Source organism: Rousettus aegyptiacus, unplaced genomic scaffold, assembly GCF_014176215.1.
Source record: "Rousettus aegyptiacus isolate mRouAeg1 unplaced genomic scaffold, mRouAeg1.p scaffold_m13_p_11, whole genome shotgun sequence".
In the NCBI taxonomy this organism is placed as follows: Eukaryota; Metazoa; Chordata; class Mammalia; order Chiroptera; family Pteropodidae; genus Rousettus; species Rousettus aegyptiacus.
This window is the reverse complement of record NW_023416286.1, coordinates 28889047-28895430: the sequence shown is the minus strand read 5'-3', so window position 1 is coordinate 28895430 and position 6384 is coordinate 28889047.

The following is a 6384-nucleotide window of genomic DNA, read 5'->3' as shown; positions in this document are numbered from 1 at the left end:
TGCTTTGGTTGTTCAAGATCTATGATTCCATACAAATCGGATGATTTTTTGTTCTATTTCTTTTAAAAAAAAAGCCATTGGGATTTTGATGGTAATTGCATTAAATCTATAAATTGCTTTATATAATATGACAATTTGACTGTATTGATTTTCCAATCCTCGAACACATACTATTTCTTTTTGTTTTCTTATAGTTTTCAGTGTATAGGTCCTTCACTTCCTTTGTTAAGTTTATTCCTAGGTATTTTATTCTTTTTGTTGTAATTGCAAAAGGAATTTTTTTTCATTTCTTTTTCTGAAATTTTATTGTTGCTGTATAGGAACACAATGGATTTTTGTATGTAGATCTTGTATCCTGCAACTTTACTGTATTTATTTATTGTTGAAGTTAGGAAGACCAGTTAGGAGACTATTGCAAGAATCTAAATATCAACTAGGCTGGTGGCACTGAGGAAATAGAAGCCAAAGTTGCAAAGGAAAAGAACAATCTCAGATGTTCACAGGGAAAAAAATGTCAAAGAATATGTTGAATTTTCAGCTTAGGTGACTGGGAGGGAAAGGGTAATCAGTTATGGGACTCAAGCACACTGTAATTGCCACTGGGAAAAAAAACCCACAAATAATGTAGAATCTACAGTATTACCTTCTCAAACAAGAGAGTTAGGATCCTAAAAATCCCCAGAGTGAGAAACGTATAGTTGAACAACTTAAAACTTTACAGGAAAAAAAAAAGATTGTGGAGCAAGGATTGCACCCAAACTTGTGAAATTTTTATAAATTTTATGTTCAGAGAAATAAAATGGTAAATACTGATGCCCCTCTAAGTAATTTCACATCCACAAAATAAGTAATAAACATTAGGTGAGAAATAGCAATTGATTAAGGAAATATCAATAAAATGTGCATATATATATATGTGTGTGTGTAACTAGTAATAATAATTACTATAAATTAATTTTTATTTGCCAGCTATTAATACCTTGGGAATTTTTCAGGTTCCTTATCTCCTGTTTTCAAGATGTGCCTTGAAATGCATTTCTACTTTTTGTTGGTAAAATGCATAATAAAGCAATTTTTGTTGCCATTAAATCTTTTTCTTTAAATTTCTTTCTGATTTTTAATTTGGATATGTTTCTTTCTGTTTCTCATTATTCCAAAGATACAAAGTAATTTGGATGTTCAAGATATAAAATTTTTGGTTAACAGTCAAACCCCCCTAACCTTGGCTCTACACATGATAAAGAAGGACTAAAATACAGGACAACAGTGTAACTTAAACCTCTCCCTAGAACCTCTGCTTGCCTTTGTGCAGATAGAAAAAGGTCCTCTTTTTATGTAGATGCAGCCCCCAAATCACTGTCTGGATTTCAGTCTCCATTCTCATCATTGGCCAGACACTCTGTACAGTGTAAAGTTTCTGTTGTTTTAAGCCACTTAGTTTGTGATATTTGTTACAGCAGCCCTAGGAAACTAATGCACACACTATCATCTCTCCCTCATCTCACACCTATGGGCCAGTTGTCCAAGAAGAAAAAATGGCTGGTTCAAAGACGAGTCAACAGGTGATGTTAGAGTAAGCTAAAACTGGACTGCAGATGTACTACAGATACACTCAGAGGTAGCCCTGAAAGATGGTAATGAGCGAGAAATCCTCCTATTGGGCAAAGAAGTTGGGTACTGTACCTAGTGACCCCTTTGTATTGAAAGAGAAGTGGTTCAAGGTGCGTATATACTTGGACTACTGGCCAGTGGTTTTAGCTGATTTATTAAGGGCATGGAAGGACTACATTTGAAAGGGGGCAAGGAGGTCCAGGAAAGACACATATAGATGAACCTATGGAAGTAGACACAAAATCTGAAGATCTTTCCATTGCATGGTAATACCTACCAAGAGCTTCTGCTGCAAAAGAGGCATTAAACCACCAAGCAGATTGTATGGCTCACCAATAGATGTTAGCCAGCCTCTATCGGTGCCACTCCAGTGCTTGCAAAAGTGCTCATGAACAGAATAGATATTGTGGCACAGGTGGAGGACTATTACAGAATTTGCTCTAGCTGTTCCTTCTTCCTGGAACACTCTCTTCTAGATATCTGTGTCTTGGGATATATCTTTCCCCTCCTTCAAGTCCTGGACAAATCTCCCCTTCTTAGTGAGACACACCTATATGGGGCAGATTTATGAATGAAGCTTGTGAAGCTTAAGTTGCAGAAAACATTACTTACACAAGCCCCTGTGTGTGCTGAAAGTTGCCGGTAGTTGTAGGGTGGGGGGAAGGGGACACCCATTTACAATTAGGAAGCATTTCAATGTACGCGTTTCTGGTAAGTTGCTTAATCAGAAACTAGGGACCTATGACGTCAACGTGATAGTAATTTCTTGTAAACTTTTCTCTTTCTAAATAAATATTTACTTCAGAAACTAAGTTTTTATTTACAATTTTGTGTTTGTTTTTTAAGGTGGACATCCCGCCAACTTGTACAAGCATTGGGTCGCACAATACCCCGCTGCCGTGCCTTTCCCAACCACTGTAACACCATATCTGCCCTTTCCATTCTTGGCATTCCTGCTCTCACTTACCCTGTTTGAACTTGTCTTTCCTTTTTCCCATGGCACTCATTACTTTTAAACATACCATATAACTACTTTTGCTTGTTCCTTATTGTCTAACTTCCCTCTTAAAAATGTAAGCTCCAAGAAAGCAGGGATCTTAATGTTATTCATGGATTCCATGTGCTTTGCACATAGTAGATACTCAATAAATATTAATGGAAGAAAATACAGAAGGGAGGGAGAGAGAAATGGAGGAAGGGAGAGAGGAGGGTGAAAGGAAAAGAGGGGGAAAGCATGAGCAGAAGGGGAAAACGACTGAGAGTCATAACAGTCGGTAATGGCAGTAAGAACTAAGAGATGACTGAGGCAGTAAGGGACATCCGTAGGGCCCTGACCAAGACAAAAGAATAGACCACAAGTTCCTCAGCTGCAGCTGTCAACTGTGACTGCAGCAGTGCACAGGGAGCAGGTGATGAGCTCAGAGGACTGCACAAGGAGCTGAACCTGAGGACCTGAGGCTTCCTCTCCTGGCCACCACGAGGTCACTGATGCTTGCGTCTGTACCCAAACGCTGCCTCGTGGAGGAAAAGGCAGAGGGGAAAAGCTGAACACCCAAGCGTTTACCTGAAAGAGAGTTATTTACGCTGAAAGAGAAAGCTTTCATTGGCAAGTCTTTTCTCTCCCTCCCACATGCCTACTGTACACCTAGACGGAAGGTTTGAGAAGATTATATCAATTATAGAAATAAACGGTGTGTTCTTTGCAAGTCTGAGTAGTAAGTAGTACACAGCCTTTTAAAGCCTAAGGAAAAGGCTGACAGAAGTACACTATACTCTTTATTTTAATAGGTCTCAGAGCCTCCACAACAAGCAGGTATGCCATCAATATTTTGGTCAGTTTCATAAAACAAATAAGTGTTTATTAGTATTTTTGTGTGTGTGCTTATTTTGGATTAATGACAGCATCTGCAAAAATAAGAGACACCTGGCAATTTTTACTGTGCCTGTAATCCTTTTAGGAAATCTTACTTTATGAGTTATTATTTTTAACATTTTGTCATGCAACCTTATGGCATGTAGCTTCTGCTACCTGGATCTCAAAATATTTTGTAAAACAAATTAATGAAAAAACAAGTGACCCCAATAGACCTTTTATTTACAGTCATATTTATATTTTAGTCACAGGATAGCAGATACACACTTTGTACACACACACACACACACACACACACACACTCACATGGCCTTAGCTTTCAATGTGGAAAATCATCCTCTTTGGCAAAAAAAAAAAATATATATATGTATGTATGTGTGTGTGTATATGTGGGTATATATATATACATATACATATATATATATATATATATATATATATATATATATATTTGAATTTAAAGAAGCTGGAAATACAAAATATTTGTTTGTCTGAAATAGATAAAAATCCATATTGCCTTATTCCCTACAGGACCTGGCGGGAAGCCTTTTCACTCAGACAAGGGCTAATTGCTCAATAGAAAATGCCAGTGAAGCTCATTGTAATGGGATTCTATCCATCTGTAATTTCCATTCCCAGAACCAAATACTCTCATCTGTTCCCATGTCTTCCAAAAGATTAGTACCCTTGGTGGTAAAAGGAAATATCTACAGATTGTCATCTCATTTTTGAGAGCCATTCAGAAAGAAAGAGGCATACTACAGGCTTGGGACCAAGAACAGATTGAATTCATAAAAAAGGCACAAGCCAAACTGTTCATCTCTGGTACATGAAAAATTACCACTGTTTTTGTTAAAACCGTATGTTCTAGGTAAGAGGACAGGTTTTGTATTCACTCTGACATTTGTTCTAAGGAATGTTAATGTACTTAGTGCTAGTATGTGCTTAGCAGCAATTTGCAAATTTGAAAAGTAACCCAGAGTTCAAAAAATAAGTAAAGAAAATTGAAAAAACTTCATCTGAGATGTTGCTCAATTATACTTGTGTCTGGTTGTGAGAACATAAGTGAAGATCTATGACATTTGTCATCATTTCATACCTTCAGGTATGGAGATTTAACCTTTAGAAATTTATTCACTCCTAAAAAAATAAAATAACAAAAAACCTTAAAATTTTTTAAGCTGTTGTAAGGAGAAAATAGTAGAGGCTTTGGTCATTAAAAGTGACAGTGGTTTGTATCTTTCAGCTGAAATTCTCCTCAGTTCTTAAGTCCCAGTTTAAAAAAAAAAAAACAGCTTTATTATTGGTGTATAGCACACAAAGTATACATTAAATATGGTAATGTGCATTACATGGAACAGGGCACAAATCATAAATGTTCATCTTAATGAACCATAACCAAGTGAACACACCCATGTTACTATAGCTCCCTGGAACCTTGCCTCCTAGTCAAGCACTACTCCTTCTCTCTGCCTGGAGTTACCAACCATGCTAACTTCTAACACATAGATTTATTCTGCCTACGATTGAACTTTATATATATGGAGCGAGAGAGAGAGAGAGAGAGAGAGAGAGAGAGAAAGAGAGAGAGAGAGAGAGTCATGTAATGGACTCATAAGTAGACTTATACATTGCTTTGTGTTTGGCTTCTTTCAGCAATGTCTGTGAGATTACTTTATGCTGTTATACAGAACAATTGTTTGTTCATTCTCATCACTGATAGCATTCCATTGTAAGCATATACCACAATTTATTCATTGTTGATGGGCATTATGGTTGTTTCTAATCCGGACTGACTAATGCTATAAGAACATTATCGTTAATGTCTTTTGATACACATGGGTGTACATTTCTGTAGGGTCTATATCTGAAGGAAAAATTGCTTGGTCATAAGGTACATAAAGACATATTCAACTTTAATAAATAATTCCAGTCTTCCAAAGTGGTAGTACCAATTTACAGTACCACCAGGTATCCCTCGCCATCCCACGGTAGTGTCAGCCTTTTTAACTTTGGATGTTTTGGCGGCTTGCGATTGTATCCCACCACGGTTTTAATTTGCATTTCCCTGACAACTAATGAGGTTCGGCACCTTTTTGTATGTTTATTTACAGCTTAAGTATCCTCTTCTGGTGAATGACCTGATCAAAACTCTTACCCACTTTTCTGGTGCATTGTCTATCTTTTTCATTATTGATTTGGAATCCTCTGTGAATTCTGGAAACAATTCCTTTTTAAACTCTCTTAAGATCTTTTTATGACGCCCTACTCTATTATGACTTCATCCTAACTGATTACATCTGCAATGACCTTATTTCTGAATATGGTCACATTCTAAGGTACAAGGGGTTAGGACTTCGATGTACAAATTAGGGGGCAGGAGTAGGCACAATTCATCCACAGCACAAGAGAAATTACAAAACACATTGAGACAGAAATGAAAACATTACTTACCCAGACTTACCAAATACAATTAAAACAGTATTTAGAGGAAATGTAAATACCTACATTAAAAAAGATTTCAAACCAATCATCTAACCTTCCACTTTAAGACATTGGAAAACGAAGAACAACTAAACCTGAAGCAATCAGAAAGAAGGAAATAATAAAGATTAGGCTGGAAATTAATGAGATGGTGACTAGAAAAACAATAGAAAGTCTGTGAAACCAAAAGCTGTTTTTTTGAAAAGACCAATGAAATGGACAAACCTTTATCGAGATTGACCAGGAAACAGAGAGAGGAGACTCAAATTACTAAAGTCAGAAAGGGAAGAAGGGATGTTACTATCAGCCTTTAAAAAATAAAAAGGATTATAAAGGAAGGCTATGAACAATTGTATATCAATAAATTAAATAACTTAGATGAAATAGGTAAGTTTCGGTAAGATATAAAGTATTGA